This window comes from Nelumbo nucifera, chromosome 4 (assembly GCF_055504915.1).
Source record: "Nelumbo nucifera cultivar China Antique chromosome 4, China Antique-T2T, whole genome shotgun sequence".
NCBI lineage: Eukaryota > Viridiplantae > Streptophyta > Magnoliopsida > Proteales > Nelumbonaceae > Nelumbo > Nelumbo nucifera.
Genome location: NC_142652.1, coordinates 44213242 through 44236713, shown reverse-complemented (window position 1 = coordinate 44236713; position 23472 = coordinate 44213242).

The following is a 23472-nucleotide window of genomic DNA, read 5'->3' as shown; positions in this document are numbered from 1 at the left end:
TACTTCCCATTTTTTTTCACCATTATTTTCTTCGAGGAGCTTTTCTACCTCCTAGGGGTGTTCGCGGGTCGGGTTGGGTCGGTTTGAGTCATTTTATTCAACCGACCTGACCTAGTCGGTTTACTTATTGGCTAAACCGAAACCAACTGACCCTGAAGCAAGCCGACCCAAACATGAAGGGTCGGTTTATCAGCCTAGTAGGTTTTTATATATATTTTAAACCAAAATATCTATTTATGTTTAAGTTTATTACTTTTTAGTTTTTATGCAAAATCAAAATATATATTTAAATCTATTAGTTTTTTATGCAAAACTGATTTTTTCGTCAATATATATTTAAATTTATACAAAACTAAATTAAACATTGTACCATTGTGTTATATTTGTATTGGTTTTACGTTTTTAGTTTTTATCATAAATAACCAATTTTTTTTCAAAGTTCAAACAAAACACAAATAAAATATATCAACATTTAACATATAGGATAGGGACTAATTAATAATTATTTAATTCATACCGAGTTGTTGGTTTATTTTCTCATATAAACAGAAACTGACCGATGGTTTTGAAAAACTCGCCAACTCGGGTTGGATTAGGCCAGTTTAATCGGTTAGACATTTAATGTGAACACCCCTACTACCTCCTCATGAATAACTTGCCACCTCTTTGGTGCAAAATTCCACTTGTTCTTCTAAATAGGGTGATAGGTTGGGTACATGCTAAGTCAGTGGACAATCACCTTAGGGTTAATCCTTTGCATGTCTTTTATGGATTAGGTAAACACATTGGCATTAGTCGTTAAAATTTAGTGATATTAAGCCAAAGACTATCAATTATTAGGGAACTTGCCTAGATGGTCTTGTAAGTGTTACTATAAAAAATTGGTACATGTACAGGGCCTTCCACTTGTTCTCTATGCTAAGGTATGAGCTCATCTTGATGGTCTAAGCTATTAATGGCTAGTGACTCGCATGAGCTCATTCTGCATTTGAGTGTGGCCACGTAATACTACCAAGCCCCACTTGATCTCCTTATGCAACTTCCGCACCATCAGTTAGGAATTTTATTGTTAGGTGGTAGGTCGACTTGATGTTGATGACTAAAAATTCTACCATCTTGGTAATTCGACATGATGGATCCCCCAAGATGATAAGGAGCATGATCTTCCTTGATAATTCACATACATGTAAATGCCTCATAAAAGATGAAGTCTGTCGAGCTTCTTTTGTCAATCAAGATGCGGTGGATAGTGAAGTTTTCCATGGCTAGTAAAATGACAAGCACATCATCACAGGAGACATGGTCTCCCTTGAAGTGCTTATTTAAAAATGATACAATGTCCTTGGGTTGAGAATTCTTCAATGGTCAATGTTTGAGCATACACCTTCTTAGCTAAGGCACTTTTTTCCTTCTGACGCTAATCCTACCATTGGTTGGTTATCCGACTCATGTTTCTACTTCCACTATTGCTATTGCTGCTCTCTGTGTCTGTCTCCTCTGTGCTGCTCGTGGGAGATGTTAGTTATTGCAACCAACTCTCCAGCTCAGATGTAACTAACTCTTCATTTATAATTTGTATTGAGGTTGCCCTTTAATACAAATTGTAAATGAAGAGTTAGTTACATCTGAGCTGGAGAGTTGGTTGCAATAACTAACATCTCCCTATATATATGGTTGTATGTCTAAGATGGAATAACGCAAAAAGAAAAAGGAAAGAAAGAAAAGTGTTTCTCTCAAATTTTCCCGTTTCTATTTCTGTTATGGTATCAGAGCTACGGTTCCTTCAACCTTCGCACAGCCTTCTCAGTCTGCAATCCTCGATCCTTCTTGATCCCTGTTTGTGGAGCAGATCTCTGAGCATTTCACAGAGATCTCTTTACTTCCATTTGTCAGAGCTCGTCCCTGTTCTTCGCTGAAACCAAGAAGAGAGCTCGTCCCCTGTTCTTCGTTGAAAGTCTCAGTCTGCGATCTTCTTCGATTGTTTTTTTGATCAAGAACGGGGCAAGCTACAAGATTCTCATCCGCCGCATCAAGATCACTATGGTGTCATAGAGATCTCTTTACTTCCATTTGTTAGAGTCGTCCCTGATCTTTGCTGAAACCAAGAAGAGAGTCCCCTGTTCTTCGTTGAAAGTTTCTCAGTCTGCGATCCGCTTCGATCGGTTTTCTTTTCGATCAAGAACGGGGCAAGCTACAAGATTCTCATCCGCCGCATCAAGATCAACTCCAAGATCTTCTGGCGACGGTGCGACTGACAAATACATTCTCTGATAGCCAAGACTTGATAGCTATCTTGGTCTTCGTTCTGTTGTTCACTGTTGTTCACTGTGTTGCTCACCATCTACAGAGATGAAGCAGATCCAAGATGAATATTTTCTTCATCCAGCAGCTCAGCACATGCCTTGTAGTAGCAGAGATATAACACATTTTATCGATCTCATATCAGAAGAGCTGATCAAATGGTTCTGTTCTGAGGACAGCCTTTGCTATTGACCTGAGGATCTTGTGCTTCATCTAAACAACTTTACCAGTGCCGAAACCACCACATCCAAGCAAAGATTGTTGTGAAGTGCATGGCTGTAAACAATTTCTATTTTGGTGAGGGATCAGACTGAGAGCTGCATTTCAAGATTTTAGAACCAGACTGTCTGAGAACTGTATTTCAGAACCGGTCATCAACTACCACTCTTTTCTTGTTGTCTGTATTGTTTGCTCAATACATCAGCAGTGGAACTCTCACCCTTGTCAAGTTTTACATCAGCAGTGGAACTCTCACCCTTGTTGGATCCTGCTTCACCATATTACCTTCATCATTCTGATCATCATGGATCGGTCACTGTTTTGCTGGAACTCACAAGCTCTAATTATGCTTCATGGAGCAGATCTTTCCTTCTAGTCTTGTCAATCAGAAACAAAATCGGTTTTGTGGATGGAACCATTAAAGAACTTGCTCTGGATGATGCTCTTCACGGTGCTTGGATGAGATGCAACAACTTAATCGTTGCATGGCTTCTGCGGTCAATTTCCCCTCCAATAGCATCCATTGTGTTCTATATCAATTCGGCGTCATAGATATGTGAGGTCTTGAAGAAGAGATTCTCACAACCGGATGATTCAAAAATTTGTAATTTGCAGTTGTCTCTCAGTACAATTACTCAGGGAACAAGAACTGTTGATGCCTATTTCACTGAATTGACAGGAATATGAGAAGAATTAAGGAGTTATCGACCTCTGCCCCACTGCCAGTGTTGAAAATGTAACAAGGACTGTTTCAAGATTTTCTCTGAAGCGCAACAAAAGGACTATGTGTTCAAATTCATCAATGGTTTAAATGAATCATTCTCTGCCTTGAGATCACAAGTTATGGTCATGAAGCCCTTCCCCAATCTTGATGAGGTGTATAATCTTGCCTTAAGGGAAGAATCTCAGAGAAATATCAGGATTAATGTTTCTCCCTTACCTGAAGTTAGTACAATGGCAATCAGTTCTGGAAATCAGAAGAAGAAGTCAAGTGTTACCTGCAGTCATTGCGGTAAAAAGGGTCATTTAAAGGATAAATGCTACAGGATAACAAGTTTTCCTCCCAATTTCAAATTTACTAAAGGAAAATCTGCAACTGGTGGTACACATTCTGCTAATAATGTGACTCAAGGCACTGGCATTCTGTCAAATGTTTCTGAGACATCACTAGCATTGTCACTCACTCCTGAATAGACAAGAAAGTTGCTGACTCTTCTCAATGGTTGTGACTCTCATAGCAGCCCCATTTCTCAATCAGAACCTCCAACCAATACTCCCTTTGCAGGTATATTGGATCGTACACATTCTGTTAACTCTCATTGCTCTTCATCTCAATTATCTTCCACTGATATATGGATTGTAGACACAGGAACCACAGACCATATTGCTAATTCTCTCAAATACTTTGATTCTTACACCACTATTCACGATTTGTTTGTCACTCTGCCAAAAGGAACTAAGGTTCAAGCCACACACATTGGAACAATTCCTCTGGCTTCTGCTACTATTCTGAATGATGTGCTATTTGTCCATTCTTTTTCATTCAACCTTATTTCAGTCCAAAAACTTGCCAATGATTCTAATTCTTCTATTATTTTCACTATTGATTCTTGCGTTTTACAGGATCAATCTTCAAGGATAATGATTGGTCTTGGTAAAGCAAAATCTGGCCTCTATCCTCTTCAACCATCATTCAAGTCTGGACATCGTTTTTTTTCCTGCTTCAGCACTTCTGCTACTACACAATCTACTACTCCTTTTCCTCTTTGGCATTTCAGGCTAGGGCATAGTTCTAAAGATGTAATAAATAAGATACATCAATGTAATAATGATGTTTGCTCTGCTGAATTTGTAAACTGCCATATTTGCTCTTGCTAAGCAAAGGAGGTTTCCCTTTCCCCTTTATGTCAAGAACACTGTCTCTTCTTTTGAACTCATTCATATGGATATATGGGGACTATATTCTACTGCAACTATTGGTGGTTATCACTATTTTCTTACTATTGTTGATGATTTCACTATATTTACTTGGGTTTTCTTAATGAGAGCAAAGTCTGATGCTATTTCCATTATTACAATGTTTTACAATATGGTTAGTACTCAGTTTAATTGCTCTATCAAACAAATTTGTACAGATAATGGACCCGAGTTCAATCTCTATGAATTCTATTCTTCTAAGGGTATTGTGCATCAATTGTCTTGTGTTGGTACCCCACAACAAAATGCCGTTGTTGAACGTAAACATCAACATTTATTGGTTGTGGCCAGGTCCTTAATGTTTCTAGCTTCCATGCCAATAAAATTCTGGGGAACAACAGTTTTAACTGCTACATATATCATTAACAGACTTCCAACTGTTGTTCTGAACAACCTTACACCATTTGAGTGTTTGTTTCATAAAGCTCCCCAGTATGGCCATTTCAAAGTTTATGGCTCATTATGTTTTGCTAGCACCTTACAACATAATAGAAAGAAGTTCCATCCAAGAGCTATAAAATGTGTCTTTGTGGGATATCCCAATGGGGTGAAAGGGTACAAACTCTATAATCTTGATGATCATTCTATTTTCATCTCTGGGGATGTAGTATTTTTTGAATCTGAATTCCCCTTCTCTTCATCCTCTGCTACATCTTCTATACATACCCGTGATGCACAATCCTCATTTAACTTATCTGCCATTCATCCTTTACCACAACCTCAAATTATTGCTGACAATGCTTCTTCCCCATCAGCTTCTGTTCCTTCCAATCCTTACTCATCCACTCCTATGTTTGAAAGTCCTCATACTTCTCCTGTTAATGCACATCCCCCTGCTGCTTCTCATCTACAGCCAGAGGTTTGTTTTGATCCTGTACCTCTAAGGAGTACAAGAGTGACTAAACCACCACAGTACCTAGCCGCATACCATCCTGACTTACCTGCTAAATCATCCCATCTATCTACATCACATCCTATTCAGAATTTCCTCTCAACATCCCAACTTTCAGATTCTCATTATGCTTTTACTATTGCTTTGTCTCTTCTTATGAACCAAAATCCTATTTTCAAGCTAAGGATCACAACCATTGGCAAGAAGCCATGAGAGCTGAATTGCTTGCCTGGGAAGATAACAACACTTGGTCAGTTGTTCCCTTACCTCTAGACCAACATGCAGTGGGTTGTAAATGGGTATACAAGGTGAAGTTAAAATCTGATGGAAACATAGAAAGACATAAAGCTAGATTAGTGGCTAAAGGTTATAGCCAACAAGAAGGATTCGATTATCAGGAGACTTTTAGCCCTGTTGCAAAAGAAACTATTGTGAGAGTATTTCTTGCTCTAGCAGCTCATTTTGGTTGGTATCTAGCTCAACTTGATGTTAACAATTCTTTCTTATATAGTGATTTGAAGGAAAATGTTTATATGGATCTTCCTTTGGGCTATGCAGTTGATAAACCCCCTCACTGTCCAGTAGGGTCCAGATTAGTGTGCAAACTAAATAAATCATTGTATGGTCTTAAACAGGCATCAAGACAATGGAACACTAAATTTTCTGTCGCATTGTTTGAGTATGGTTTTGTTCAATCAAAAGCTGATTACTCTTTATTTACAAGATCCACTACTGAAGTATTTATTGCATTGTTAGTTTATATTGATGACATTGCTATAGCTAGTAACTCCACTGCACTCATTGCTGATCTCAAAATGTTCCTTAGCTCCAAGTTTAAGCTTAAGGATTTGGGTTCATTGAAGTACTTCTTAGGTCTTGAAGTTGCAAGATCTGACAAGGGAATTGTAGTCTGCCAAAGAAAATATGTGTTGGACCTGTTGAATGACCATGGGAAATTAGGCTGCAAACCTGTCTCTACTCTCATTGATCCTAATCATAAGATGGCCAGGGATAGTGGAATCCTTCTTGTTGATGCTTCATATTACAGAAAGTTGGTTGGGAAGTTGATTTATGTCACTTTCACTCGTCCCGACATCTCTTATGCTGTGCAGATTTTATCTCAATAAATGGACAAACCTACTGATCTTCATTTACAAGCTGCACATCGTGTATTGAGATACTTGAAATCTTCCCTTGGAGCTGGCCTGTTCTTCTACACAATTGAGGGCTTTCTCTGACAGTGACTGGGTTGGTTGCCCAGATACAAGGAGATCCGTTTCTGGCTTCTGTATTTTCTTGGGTGATTCTTTGATCACATGGAAGTCTAAGAAGCAGAATTTGGTGGCATGAAGTTCAAGTGAGGCGGAGTATCACGCTATTGCAGCCACCACTTGTGAATTGATGTGGCTCTCTTCTTTGCTCATTGACTTTCGCATTACAGTTTCATTGCCTATCTCGTTACATTGTGATAATCATTCTGCGATCTATCTTTCTCGTAATCCTGTGTTTCATGAGCGGAGTAAACACATTGAGGTAGATTGCCATTTTGTCTGGGATCAAGTTCAGAATGGTTTCCTACATTTACTGCATTTGTCCTCTTCTGATCAGGTGGCAGATGTTTTCACCAAGGCTTTGCAACCCTCACATTTTCAACGCTTAATAAGCAAGATGAACATGCTCAATATCCATATTCATCTTGAGGGGGGATAATACAAATTGTAAATGAAGAGTTAGTTACATCTGAGCTGGAGAGTTGGTTGCAATAAGTAACATCTCCCTATATATATATGGTTGTATGTCTAAGATGGAATAACACAAAAAGAAAAAGGAAAGAAAGAAAAGTCTTTCTCACTAATTTTCCCGTGTTACCCTTTAGATGAGATGCTCGTTCTCATTCTTCAATTCATGATAGTCCTTAGTATCGTGCCCATGTCATCGATAAACAAATGGTGTACTTGTTCCATTCTTTCTTGCTTCATTTGACTTGAGTTTATTGCGCCATATGAGGAAGAATTACTTACAAACGTTGAGGAGAATCTATTTCTATAAAGTATTGAAAGGGGTATAAAGGTTGTAATTCAGGGCCTTAGGAGTGTAGTTGAGGTCATCAACCCAGGTTGGTTTCCTCCTATAGTTGTTCCAATCTATCTCTCTGCAGTCTTCTCTATCTCTATCTCTCTTCCTCTAATCCAACCTATCTTCCTTCATTGCTCTCTGGTGTGCTTAGGTCACTTTGGTATTGATGTACTTCTTGGCTTAGAGGAGGTTGGCCATGTCCTTGGGCAATTTCCTTTCTAATGAAAAGCTAAATTCCAAACTCCAAATGTTGTTAGTGAGGGCCGTCACTAGAAGAGAAGGTTCAAGGTCCCTCTTCTACTAAACTGCCATTAGTAAATCTGGGGTCCACCTATACTTCTTGCCACAAATGAAATGGTTTATGAACATATTCACAAACTGTTCCCATGAGTTGATCAACTTGAGCAGTAGTCTGGTGCACCACTACTGTGCTACATCTATAAATATGGCATGGACGGCTTTGCAAGAGAGCAACTTGTTGTAACTGTGAAGGAGCATGAGGGCCCTATAATTTTCTGGATGGTCTATGGTCTCCCCTATTCCATCCTATGCTCGTATATTTGGCATTTTGAAGTTGGTTGGGAGTGGTTCATCTTGGATGTGTGTGGTGAATGGAGGATCCTTTGGGAACTACTACCTAAGGGTAAGTTGTGGTCTTCTCCCTTCCTCGACCATTTAAAGGCAAGCTCACATGTCTTTGAGCTCCTCATTGAGGTTCAACTTCTGACTTGGTTTTGGGACCTAGTTGTGCCCATCCATAACTGAGTCAGTCCTAGTGTAGTTGTGGAGGTTGCTACTTGTTCTGTCATCAGGATGATGGACTTGATCACCTGACGACCAAGGATGCTGATTATTCTAGAGTGTCCATTATACTCAGCTACCTAGGTTGGTGTTTTATCTAATCGGGAGCTCTTGGTCCTAATCATACTGAGGTGGTGTTCCATGGTCATGGGTCTGTAGGGTAATAGGGATGCAAATGGATAGGATCGGATTCGAATCGGGGTATATTCGAATCCGATTTGACATTACAATGTTGGATTTGATCCAACCTGAAGATCCAATCGGATCTAATAGGACTCAATTTGAATTTGAATCCTATCGGTAAGTCGGATCTTCATATCTAATCCGATTGGACTTGTTTTCTTTAAAAATTAATAAATTATTAAAAGAAAAATAAAATCTATTAATTCAAATAAATCAAAAGTAGGAAATACAAGTATTTTTTAAATATTTTCATCATATATACATATTTTTATAAAAAATAAATAATATAGCAATTTTATAAAAATATATTTATAAATAAATAAATAATATACCTATGTGTATTTTATATATATATATATATATATATATATACATTATACATATCGGGTCGGATCTTCTCGAATTGGACCAGATCATGATCCAATACATTTTCGCCCCTATAGGGTAAAGAGGTCATCCACTTGATGCCAGAGACTTTGGAACACCTCTTGTGTAACAGGTTGTGGAGGGTTTTGTGACCATGGTTTTATGGAAGTCATGGAGACCTACTGAGAGAAGAACCGGTTCAATGAGTCACTATTGTTGGTGCAAGTCTTTGGAGGCATGGTTGTTGAGCCTTTCTATCTGTTTCCCACAAAAAGGCATGGTTGTCGAGCCTTTCTATATGTTGTCCACAAAAAGTTCTAATCTAATCTATTGTAGTCCAAAACCAAGAAATAGATAAGGGTATAGATGAGTTGGGAATTGGATGGGTCGAGGAGACTAGGTGAGCCGAACAATTTCTAAATGCATCTACAAAAGAGAAAGTCCTAATATGTCCATAAAGGGGAACTCTTTATGATTTGGGTAATAAGTAGGCAAGGAGTTGCCAGACTGAGTAGAGAAGGCCTGGTCGGCGATGAAAGTAATTAAGAGATGATAACTTTACCTATGTATAGAGGAGACGTCATGCTCATTGAAGAGTTCCACTCTTATTGGAAGATGATTGTCGCATGGCTTGAGCTTTTCAATGAAATCTTTATCAGAACCTTAGGTGTTCTATAGATGTTTTGGCCAACCGATAGGTCGGATAGATTGGCTAGGCCAATTTGTGTCATCAGAAAATTTCCTGAGCACTCCATCTAAACACACATGTCAGCTCAGGAATGGATTGCATGAATGGGCCTGTCACTAAGTAATAAATATTCCTCATTTTTTTTTGAAACTTTCTTGATTAGTACCTTGTACTTTGAGCCTAGTACCATTTTCATTCTTGAATTTTAACACGATAATTCAGTACCCAAACTTTTAATACATATGCCAATCTAGTACTTGACGTTATTCAGCCCGTTTTTCAGCTGGTAAGTGGCATTTGAAAAGATACAAATGTTCTTTGAGTGTCATCTAATTCTTTTTATGAATCATCCAAACGTTGATAAAAATGAACAGTCCCAAATCCTTCTTCTTCTATGCAAGAAAGTTGGGGTCACTAGAATGCCCACTGAGACGTGACCCCACTTTTTTGGAATAGAAGATACAAGGATTTAGGACTGTTATTTTTTGTCAACATTTGGATGGTTGATAAAGAGAATTAGATGAAATTCGAAGGGCATTTATGTCTTTTAAAATACCAATTAATTGATACATTTTAAAAATTTAAATATTAAATTATCGCATTTTAAAATTCGGGGACCAAAATGATACTAGGCACAAATTATATGATAGTAATCGAAAATCTTCCCTTTTTTTTGTTAAATTTTTATGTAATTGATTTTTCGAAAATTCGAAATCATTTTGAGTATAATACCTTCGGTAAAGTTACCCCGCTTTAACAAAGAGTTCTAGTCACCTATCATCAGCTTCTAAAAGAAAAGTAATGACAAACCCTCGGTCTTGGTGTTTGTATGTCTGACAAGTATGAATTCATAACTACTCACTCTCAATTTTCAATTATTTTGTTTTGGATGTATGATTCAACCAAAGGACCTTCCATCTCATGAAGGGGCACCGTTAGCTTATCTTCTGGCGCAAAAAATAAATAAATAAGAATCTCAAATGAGTCAGTTTTAGATGAAAGAAAACATAACCCAAGAGTGGAAACTTTCATGTTTATCATAAAAAAAAGGGAAAAGTACGGATAGGTTATTGCAGATTTTTGAATTTTACTGTAAATGTATAAACATTTAAAATGTTATATACTTCCATTCTATACATCAATGTTCACCCGTAAATTAGCATCAATTCCGAAACGTACCTCAAATGTATTTTGGACTTAAAAATTCTATCCCTGAACTGAACTGTCATTCTCGAAAAAACAAATGAAAGGAGAGGTGATGAAAATTTCGTAACCTAGGTTCATGAACATGTAAAATAAGCTTGCCGACCAACTAAGCATGCAAAAATATATGGTCTCATATACTCTAAACCGTCTTCATCAGTTGTGACTTGTGATATGTATGGAGACGGCTTGTGAATATTATTCATACCTAAAAGTTGGAATGCTCAAAAGGTCAGACATTGTGGTCTTCTTTTAAAGGCTTGTCTTTCCTTGCTACGCTACTAATATGTGTTCTTTTTAGTCATTCTCTTGCCTTTCTGGTTTTCAAAACAGTTAATCATGGTTTTGCATTACTGCCCAACAAGTGTTTTATGCCTTTTCTGACTACCACGACCTGTGAATACTGGATTAGAGAGAGAGAGAGACGACATTCATGGATGACTCCAAACAGAGAGAACTGAATCGAATCGAAGAGGTTAGATGGGACTACATTTAAGGGTGCAAATTGGGCTGACCTCATCGAGTTAATAATTTATATTGTTTCAGGCTCAGACTTCGGATTGGGTTCATTGAAATTTTAATAAAATCTCAATCCTAATTCGCAAAAGTCTAGATTCATCATATACATACTTATAAGTAGGATTGGCACATCTCGAACTGATTTCAAAAACAATGGAGGAGTCGCATACATGTTGTTTTGTATATTCATTGTTAAATTATATATATATATATATATATATTTCATTATCTTATTGTCTTATATTAATTGTTTAATGATTGAGAAAGAAAGAAAGAGGAAATGTTAGAATAGAAACCACTTTGATCTTGGAGTTAGGTAGGGTAGGAATTAGGTTGGAGATTTAATTGTTCACATTCCATGGTTTGATTGACAAGGTTCCTCTTGGCATCCACTTATGAAACTGAGGTCAGCTTGAATTGAAACCCCCTCCTAGAAAGTTCAAAATTTTAGGTGGACAAGTCCGGCCTATCATACAAATACAATGCACCTACAAAACTTATTGGTTGTCCACGTCAGCCTTCTCTCTCTTTCTCTCTTGGTTGTCCCTTACAATTTTGTGGTTCTTTATTTAAATAAAAGATAAAACATGGGCTACTGACAACCGATTCAGTTTCCTTATTCTTAGTAGAAAATGAGCCCCAATAGTAAGTATGGGGTTAGTATTCTTATATTTTTTATTCATAAGTTTTTTTACACCCATTTTTAATATTGAAAGTTTAAGTTATTATTTTATTTGATTTTTTATATATAAATTTACTGTTCATTTGAAAGATTAAATCAAGTTTATTTTTAAGTAATAACCCATTTTATGGATTCTACATTCATTGAATTAAATTAATTTTTATATTTTATTTTTTACTTAAGGTAATTATCACAAAGGTTATTTCTTAGTATTAAGCTTTTTGAGAGTGGAGATAACACTTATTTTGAGTGGGTAGACACATTTAGGTAGAAACTTTCTAGTTTAAGGTACTTATCTATATAAGAAACCTATATCACTCCCTTCTAAAATATGCCTGATTATCTTTTAATACCAGCCCGTGCATTGCATGCATATCTTATAATTAAAGTTATAAAATCATTGATCCATTTTATTTTTCCTTGTCAGATTCCAGATAGAAAAGTACCCTTTTGTTCATAATGATACATTTGGTATGTTTTACGAAAATCAAGTCTGATGAATTTTGTGATTCTAAGAATCCCCGATCAGGTCGGTGATGGGGCTATCACTAAATCCCCGATCGGGGATGGGGATGAGGAATGCAATCCCCGCCCCACCCTGGCCCCAATTAGTATATATATATATATATATATATATATATATATTAATTATATTATATTTATATTATATATTATTCATTTGTTTGATTAATAAATTATAAATAGCAATATAATCATAAATAATTTTAATTAATAATTAATTAAACATTATAAAAACTCAAAAAAGTATAAATTAAAAGACAAAAACTAAAATTCTAAAAAACTCTCGAGACTAGTCTCTTGACTACCACTTGATAGAGGACAGAGAAAGAAGAAAGAATTGAACAGACTATAGTATATAGAGGTGGCGGTTGAAACTAAAACCCTAGTTCTTCCTTCGTCTATTGTTGTCATCGCCATCGTTGTCGCCTGTCAGACACTAGGCGTCTATCGTTGTTGACTACCACTCGACAGAGGACAAAGAAAGACTCAAAGAAGAAAGAATTGAACAAACTACAAAACAAAGGTTGTGATTGAAACTAAAACCCTAGTTCTTCCTTCATCTATCGTTGTCGACCACCGTTGCCATTGCCATCGTCGCCCGTCGAACATTTATCGTCACCGACCGCAACTCGCAATGGTCTTGCTCCATATATCTTCTTAAAGTCTTCGTGTAATCGGGGATTCGGGTCTCCGACGAGGAATTCATCCTTGTCGGGGTCAGGGATGGAGGAGAATTCCTTTCCCTGACGGGGATCGGGAACGAGGATGGGGGATGATTTGGCGGTCGAGGTTGGGGATGGGGAATGTAATGCCTGCCCTAAACCCACCCCGTTGCCATTCCTATATACAATCTCCCTTGTATTGACATTAAGGGAACACATTATGACCTCAGTTCTCATAAATGAGAGGCCGAGGTGTTTCTATACCCTATAAAATGAACAGTGCTCCGACATGCTAATGTAACTCAACTTTTTAGGGAGAATGACGGTTCAGCTTAGGGTCAGAATTTTTAGGCCCAAAGTACAGTTGGGGTAGGTGCCAGCTCGGAATTGATGCCAATTCACGGGCAGGCATTGGTGTATATAATGGGGGTTTTTGACATTTTGAATGTTTATATTTCTACAGTGAAATTTAGAAATTTAAATTGGGTCTATCCATACTTTTCCGAACTTTTTAATACTATCTACAATGCTTGTAGGGAAGAAAAAGTATTCATGTAAAATGAAGAAGGCAATATTCTCCAGAAAATTGCTATTTTTTCAGTTTTTGGTTGCCTAAACATAAACCTTTTCCACACAAAGTGTGCATTAAACGTAGGAAAATGGCATTAATCCCAATTTTCTGCAAGTCATTTCCCAAATAGAGGTTGGCTTCCTTGGTTCATATCTTGCAGCACTATTTTGTTCTAGTATTAGATACACACTAGGAAAATTTGGAAAATGATTCATTTTCCCTTATTTCACATGAAACCAAAATGCAAGAAGAAGAAGTTCAATTTTCCATGGTTTTAAAAAACAACCCGGGAAACGGAACTGTTTTGGCCACCGGTTTTTGGGTCGACAGTTTGACCACCTAGTTCGAATGGGTGAACTGTTCTGACAACAAAAATTAAAAAATTCAAAAAAATAATTAAAAATGAATGAATGGTCAAAAACTGTTAATGGGTCGACGGGTTGATGGTTCGACCACCCGGGTCAATGGATCATTGACCGATTCAACGATTTTTGGCCTGAGACCGGGTTTAGGGTAAAATGGAACCGGTTGCCTGGATAGTTCCCGGGCCGAATGGTTCGACCGTCTAGGTCAACAACAGTTCTAAAACCATGCAATCTTACATTCTACATGAGTGTTCCAAATTCTCTCCCTAAACATTTTAGGTGATGTTTGGCATCAATGATGATTTCCCAGAAATTGGTGCCATGTAGGATCCACATCAGAATTTGAAGAATCAATGTTTTTTTTACTTGTTTGGTTGGCCAATTATGCCAATTTTTGGGAAATCAACCAAAAGTTGATTATTGAAATCAGCCCTTTTGAGGGATCACATTTTCTGGTGATTTCTTAATTTTTAATTGATTTCGATTTTTTTAGGATGACATGGCATCCAACATGGCACTGAATAATAACTCTAATATAAAAATAATTGGCCCTTGAAAATCAGTACCGAACAGTCTCAAAGCTGATTTCTCAAAAATCAGCTTACATGGCATAAATGATACTGAACAACAAATTTTGATGATTTTTCAAAAACCATCGATTTTTGGATAATCGACAAGGAGAAATCATCATTCATGCCAAACATCACCTTATTTCTTTCCATCCAAAACTTGTATGGAAGAACGTTGTTAAAGGAATAAGAATCTTAAATGCATGCAAATCAAGAGTTTTAAAAAATTTCAAATTGTGTGTTATAATTCGGCCTGCCTTTGAATTCTGTTTGTCTGTTAGCAGTCAAGAAGAAAGAGAAAGAAAAAGGAAGAAAGAGAGAGAGAGAAAGGAGGAGAAAAGGCATGGTTCGAATTAGGAAAGTAACCCTCCCATTCGGCCAGACATGTTTTTATATTATTAATATAATGGAAAAGACACAAGTGCCCTTATTTAAGTAAGAGAGAGTAGTTTTAACATAATACTACAGATCAACAACCTCAATATAAGTATAAAGACAAAAATACCCCTACTCTAACACTCCCCCTCAAGTTGGTGAGTATATATCATATAATCCCAGCTTGTTACATATGTAGTCTACTCTTCCCTGACTCAACCCTTTTGTAAATAAGTCTGCCCACTGGTTTCCCGTATTAACGTATACAGTGTCTATCACTCCATTCAACACCTTCTCTCTCACAAAGTGACAATCAACCTCAATGTTCTTGGTTCTTTCATGGAACACCGGATTAGAAGACATATGAATTGCAGACTGATTGTCACAATAGAGCTTCATTGGAGTACTAATGTCGTACCCTATCTCCTGTAGAAGTTTTCTTAGCCACACTAATCCACAAGGAGTGCACTGCTTCTTGCCACGACTGTCTGCTTCTTACTTTTCCATGTCACCAGATTACCCCTCAGAAAAGTGCAATAACCTGTGGTAGACCGCCTATCATACATAGAACCGGCCCAATCAACATCAGTATACCCTTCTATTTCCAGTTTTCCACCACTTTTGTATATCAAACCACGACTGTGAGCTCCTTTTAAATACCTCACAATTCTTAGAACCGCATTCCAATGAGGAACCAGAGGTTTCTACATAAACTGACTTACCACACTAACAGCAAATGAAATGTCTGGCCGAGTAATGGTTAGGTAGTTCAGTTTACCTACAAGTCGTCGGTATCTACCAGGGTCTTTAAACACTTCACCCATATCACTGCTCAACCTAGTATTTGTTTCCATAAGTGTCTCAGTTGGTTTAGCACCTAACAAATCAAGCATATATTTCCTCTGACACAAATTAATACCATGCTTAGATCTTGCTACCTCTATGCCCAAGAAATATTTCAATTTACCAAGGTCTTTTATCTGAAAATGTTCCTGTAAAAAGGTCTTCAACCTGTCAATGCCCATTTTATCATTCCCGGTAATAACAATATCATCTACATACACCACCAATAGTATTTTTCCTGCTGGAAAGTCATGACTGAAGACGGAATGATCAACTTGGCTCTGTTTCATACCAAACTTCTTTACGATCTCACTGAACCTACCAAACCATGCTTGAGGAGACTATTTAAACCCATATATAGCATTTCTTAGTTTGCATACCTTACCATCCTCCCCCTGAGCAACAAACCCTTGTAGTTGCTCCATGTAGATCTCCTCGAGCAAATCACCATGCAAAAAGGCATTTTTGATATCAAACTGATAGAGGGGCCAATCATGTATAACTGCAAGAGAGATGACAACGCGAACCGACCCTATCTTAGCAACCAGGGAGAAGGTCTCTGTGTAGTCAATACCATAGGTTTGAGAGTATCCTTTTGCAACCAATCGTGCTTTTAAGCGCTCAACACTACCATCAGGCAAATACTAACGGTATAAACCCACTTACAACCGACGGCCTGCTTCCCAGGAGGATGAGCGGTGAGGTCCCAAGTATGATTATGACGTAGAGCAGAGAGTTCCTCTCCCATTGCACGACACCACCTTGGAGAGGCAAGAGCTTCCTGGACATCCTTAGGGACAATCACTGAGAATAACAAAGAGATAAACTGGCGATGGGAGGCGGAAAGGTAAGTGAAACAAGATTAGAAATAGGATGAAGTGTGCAAGTGCATTTACCTTTCCGCAAGGCAATGGGAAGATCAAGATCAGATACTGGGTTCGGGTCTAGAGATGGATCTGTCGACGGTGATGTAGCCGGAGGAGTAGCAGCCGGTACACGTGGTCGATGTGTATACACTTGACGGATAGGTGGGCGTTCAATAGGTGGTGGCATTGGAGGCAAGGGCTTAGGCACGACTAGAATACGGGGAAAAGGATTGGCAACTGGAAGTGGAAGAGGAGGAGGCGATGAGGAGGAAGAGGCATCACCGGACCCCAAGAAGAACGGAGTAGACTCAAAGAAGGTGACATCAGCACACACAAAGGAATGGCGAGAACTAGGATGGTAACACTTATACCCTTTCTAGGTCCGGGAATAGCCAAGGAAGATGCACTTAAGGGATCATGCATCTAACTCTAGGGCCTAGATTATGGACGAAGCAGACACACCCAAAGACCCGAGGCGAAAGAGGAAATGGAGACACGGTGGGAAACAAGACATTAAATGGGGAATGACCAAGGATAGATGTGGGCATCTGATTAATCAAGAAGCAAGAGGTAAGCACCGCATCACTCCAAAAGGGTTTGGGAACATTCATGTGATGCATGAGGGATCGTGCTATTTCTAAGAGATGCCGATTTTTTCTCTCAGCCACCCCATTTTGTTGTGGTGTAGGTACATGAGGTCTGATGTATAATGCCATGTTGGTCCAAGTATTCTTGAAATGATGGAGATAAATATTCACGGTCATTATCAGAATGAAAAATTTTAATGTGAACACCAAATTGATTGCGAATCTCAGCATAAAATTTCTGGAAGATGGTAAACAATTTACTTCTCTCTTTCATTAAATAGAACCATGTCATCTTTGAAAAGTCATCAACAAAAATAATAAAATATCTATATCCATTATATGACATAACTTTATAAGGACTCCAAACATCTGAGTGATTCAAAGAAAAAGGACTCGACACACGGTTATCAACCCTAGAACTAAAGGGAACACTATGGTGTTTCCCAAACTGACACGACTCACAATCTAAAACAGAAAGTTGACTCAATGAAGGAACTAAAGATTCAAAACTTTCAGCAAATGATGATCAAATCGATAGTGCCACTGGAGAGGAGAGATAGATGACTGGAGGGTTGTTGATGTTCTTCCACCACCGTCAAGATAATACAGTCCACCGACTTCATGCCCTCTACCAATCTTCATCCCCGTCTTGAGATCTTGAAAAACACACAGAGAAGGGTAAAAGGTAATGGAACAATTAAGTGACTTGGTCAGCTTACTAACAGACATAAGATTAAAAGGCAATTTAGGAACATACAAAACTGATGATAGGGATACAAGGTCTAGGTCAACATTACCAACACCACAAATTGAGGATGTGGAACCATTAGCAAGGGTAACAGATTGTGATGTTGAGTAATGAGAGAGGGAAGAATACACACCAGGAGTTCCAGTCATGTGATCGGAGGCTCCAGAGTCAATAATCCAGGGATTGGGTGTGGATGCCAAACAAGCCATACCTGAGTTTGCGAAAGTAGTTGTGTTCTGCTGAGATGTGGGCTGGACAAACCTCTCATACTCGTCACGGGGAACACTCACCATCTCCTTCTCAGGACCATCTGTAAGAGGCATCTGATTAGCTGAACGATTCTCCTGTCTAAAACTGGAACTGGTGTCACTAGTCATGGCATGATTGGCCCAGGTTGAGGGTGGACCATGCAAGTCATAGCAATAATTAATGGTATGTCCATCCATACCACAATGAGCACACCTCCTCGGACCCGAGCCATGTCCTCTACCACGGGCTCCCCCTGAATCTCTACCTCCAGTGCGACCACCACCACGGTTATATGTAGGTCCACCACTACCACTCCGGCCACCACCACCACTACCACTCCGGCCACCACCACCACTACCACTACCACTCTGGTTATATGTAGGTCCTCTAGCTCCACCTCTAACACCACGGCCTCTCGACAGTACAAAGGTTGATCTATTTGAGACATTAGAGTTCTCAGTAGATCCAATAGAAGTCCTCTGAAGTCAAGCAAATACCTCTTCTAAAGAAGGAAGAGCTTATCTTCCTAGCATCTGGGCCCGTACTAATTCATACTCTGATTTCAGCCCCACCAAAAATCAAGTCACATCAAGCTGTTCTCTCTGTTGTTGCTGAATCTTGACATCAGAAGTGAGGGGGTGATAAACATTCAGCTCATTACAGATGTTTCTCATACTGGCATAGTACTCCTCAAGACTCTGATTGCCCTATTGTAGATTAAAGTATTTCTGATATAACTGATATACCCTAGTTGTATTGTCTTGACCAGAATACAATTTCTTAGCATGGTCCCACACATCTTTGGCAGTGTCAAGAAACATGAAATTTACTCTAATCTTGGGTTCCATACTATTCCATAACCACGAGATAATCTATGCATCCTCTTGTTCCCAGTCTTCATACTCATGAGAATCAGTGGAGGGTTTCTCCTCTCTTAAGTGTTTCACCTTCTTCTTTGCCTTTAAAAAAACTTCTACAGATTTAGCCCAAGGGACATAATTCTCCCCATTCAGTTTAATGGAGGTCATTTAAACATTCAGGTAGTCAGTAGGTATCATCACATTAGATTTGCTATCACTATTATCTCCCATTGCTGAATTTTGTTATCATTGAATTCTGCACACTTGCTGAATTCTGTTATCATTGAATTCTGCACACTGCACACGACTTGATCACACTGGTTTCCGCACTGACTATTGCTGAAAGTTGCACTCGAGACACCACAAACCCTAGCCTACGGCTACTTGAAATCTCACCATTATATGAGCACCACTTCTCCTTCGAATCACACAAAAAACAGCATAAACCCTAGCATACTACAGTCTGAAATTCCACCATACGTTTTGAAGCATACTTCCTATTTGATTAATAACAGAAAGTATGCATAGAAATCTCTTACCTCATCACCAGAAGGACAAACCACACGAGAAGAAAATCAGTCCACACAAGACACCCACTGCACCACACGAATCAGCCTACATCGATTAGGGGAGGGCTTAGAAACCACAGCAACCGACCACACAAGACACAACTGGAGGCATAGAAACCCACAAGGGAAGAGAGCGATCACTCCTTTTCAGCCCTTTCCCTAATCTCCAATCGATGGCAGAGAATTCAAGGGAAAACCCTAGATTGAGTGTGCAGAGAATAGAAATCTAGGCAGATCCGATTTGCTTAGTTAGCTCTGATACCATGTTATAATTCGGCTTGCCTTTGAATTTTGTTTTTCTGTTAGCAGTCAAGAAGAAAGAGAAAGAAATAAGGAAGAAAGAGAGAGAGAAAAGGTCTGGTTCGAATTAGGAAATTAACTCTCCCATTCGGCCAGACATGTTTTTATATTATTAATATAATGGAAAAGACACAAGTGCCCTTATTTAAGTAAGAGACACAAGTTCTAACATAATACTACAGATCAGCAACCTCAATATAAGTATAAAGACAGAAATACCCCTACACTAACATTGTGCTTGGAACTCTAAAGTGAAATCACCCTTCCGCCTAACATTATATATTGTTCTTAATTGAAAATATCAAAATATTTCTCCATTTTAATATTATGGATTTCCCAATATTTATGTTCTATCCTAGATATAATAACGTCACTTAACTATGGATGAAAAATCAGACTGATCTTGGCAGGGCCAAGGCCTTTCCTGTATATTTTGAGTTGGGGCTGGGAGTGGTTCCACTCTCCAATTACACCTAATATATAAGTAGAATACATTGGGCTTGGTTAGAGCTCAAACTGGTTCAAATTGAAAAATACTTCAGTACATCTGAATCAGGAGATTTGAAGGCCTCTAAATTTTTCTTGTCGAGTCAGATAGAAATAAAACTATAAAAGCCCAAATTATCAGAACTAGGTTCCTGTTTGGTTCTCTTTTGGGAAATGACTTCCCAAAAGATATCTTGTGTTATAATGGTAAAACTCTACAGTAATATTTCCCAATGCATCTTGGATTAATAACAAAGAATTTCCTCCTTGCATTAAAAATAAAGCCTTTACTTTTACTTGATGAATGCTCTAATACATGGTTTTAGTAGTGCAAGTTAGACCGCCCAACTTGAAGAATTTCAACTACATCGAGCTCAGGTTTGGGTTCAGACCCATTGAAAATTAACAAAATCCCTATCCAACCCGGCCCATGTTGCACCCTATACATGGAAGAGTATAGGCCTGGACATAGGCTTCGTATCTTCACTTTTAGTTGGTCACATCATTCCTCCAAATGGGGAAACAGGGTAAACTTATGTGTAGGAGTGCAATTTGGGCAAATTGGGGTTAGGATTTTGTCAAAATTTCAGTGGATCCAACTGGAAACCTGAACCCAAAACAGTGTAAATGTTAACATGGATCAACCCGAGTTACACCCCTATTTATGTGGAAACTAAGTCTTTATTTGATCGATTGATCTGACCAGAAACCTTTTCCTTGGGGATGAAACATCAGCCCAGGCCCACCAACATCAGTTGGGCCTTGAGTTGTCGTCCAATTTATGCACATTTAAACCAGTATTACATAGGCAATTCATAATACGTACGCAACAAAATTAGAACAAGCAGAGTTACTAGTTATGCTTGTATAAGCTTTTGTTTTTGAGCTTTGGGCTGTGAAAAACAAAATTGGTGATTTTCATAATCTAAATTTGTTTTTAAGCTTTGGTAACATTTGCTTTTAAAAATACGATAATCTAAAGCGAAAACACTTCTAAGCCCCAAAGTACAAAGCCTGAAGTTTAGGGCCCATTTGAGAGGGCTGAGCTGAAAATTCAACTAAGCTGTTTTAATGCTTTGAAACGTTTCAGATAAGTTTTTCAAAGAAGCTGAAGTGAACAACCCTTCAAATGACAGGCTGACAGGTGATTTGGGCTCTCTAGATTTTTTCACCTAACATAGCTTATAGGCTATCTCTGTGAGAATCACCTTGTATAAGCTTTTGTTTTTGAGCTTGGGGCTGTGAAAAACAAAACTGTTGATTTTGAGCTTGAGCTTTTGGTAACATTTGCTTTTAAAAACATGATAATCTAAAGCAAAATGTTTCTAAGTTCCAAAGTACAAAGCCTGAAGTTTAGGGCTCGTTTGTGAGGGCTTACCTGAAGATTCAGCTAAACTGGTTTAGCTGCTTTGAAACACTCCAGATAAATTATTCAAAGAAGCTGAAGCGGACAACCCTTCAAATGACTAGCTGACAGGTGATTTGGGCTCTCCGGGTTTTTAATCAAACATAGTTTATAGGCTGTATGTGTGGGGCGGCTCACCTTGTATAAGCTTTTATTTTTGAGCTTTGGGCAGTGAAAAACAAAATTGGTGATTTTGAGCTTATGCTTTTGGTAATAGTTGCTTTTAAAAATATGATAATCTAAATCTAAAACATTTCTAAGCCCCCAAGTACAAAGTCTGAAGTTTAGGGCTGTAATAGATATCGGATTCGAATCCAAATTCAATTCGAGACGGTAAGAGCCAGATTCAAATGCCTCCCTTATCCTAACAAATCAAATTGAATAGAAAAAGTCAATCCATTTAATTAAAGGATGGAATTCGAATATACCCCAATCTGATCTGCCATGACTCAATTTGATTCATTAGCCATGAAATGTTATATATTATACATTATTTATATAATTATATATTATATATTATTATAATATATTATTTATATTATATCATCAAGTTTTTTTTTATTACAATCCAAATCAAAATAGATATCCGATAAGATATTCAAATTCAAATTCAAATCATAATTCTAAAAATCTAACAAATTCTTATTGAATTCGGATCAGTCAGATTTTTTATTAAATTTGATCATATATACCCTTTTACCAAATCCAATCCAATCCGTTTGCAGTCCTACTAAATTTCAGGATCTGATTGGAAGGGCTGAGCTGAAGATTCAGTTGAACTGGTTTAGCTGCTTTGAAATGCTCCAGAAAAGTTATTCAGTTGAACTGGTTTAACCTTATCGGCTGCCAGTGTGGAGCCCACCTTATAAATCAAAAGGCCACTGTGCTTCAAACTCCACAAACAGGTTGATCTACTTTCGTTGTGCCACTTGGAAGAAGCTACTAAAACAAACTTCACCAGAAAAGCTTACCTTTTTTTTTTGACCGAGTGACAATGGTATTTGGGCTTTCTAAGTTTTTCACTAAACATAGCTTATATACCATCCGTGTGAGGCCCACCTTGAAAAGCCAAAAGCTTCAGTCGTCCCAAACAAGCACTTGGGCTTTGTGTTTTTTGCCTTTGAAAGCTCAAAACCTGAAAACTTTTCCAAACACAACGTTATAAGCTTCGGGTTTTAACACCTCCTAACCATTAATCATGAGAGATTTGTTAGCACGAGAACCAGAAATTGCAATACACATTTGAGTCCGAGCTGCTAGAGTTTCCAAATCATCATATTCGGATTCGGGGCTTTTCTGGATTGTTTGCTTAGAATACCCTGAAATAGAAACCCAATTTTGCATAGGCCCCTCATGTTGGGTGGTGATGATGTGCAATCCGGTCGGTCTTAGCTGTCAACGACCTTGCCTCTGAACTGAGTAGCAGGGAACCTGAAATGGAGGAGATGAGGAAGCTCCGGGGGGAACCCGGTGTAAAGGTTCCGAAGTTCAAGTTAGAATCCTTCAAAGGCAAGATAAAACCAGATAGCACAAATTTTGCATACCTCCTCTTTGGGGGGGTGGAGAGCCTTTTATAACCACCTCGCGC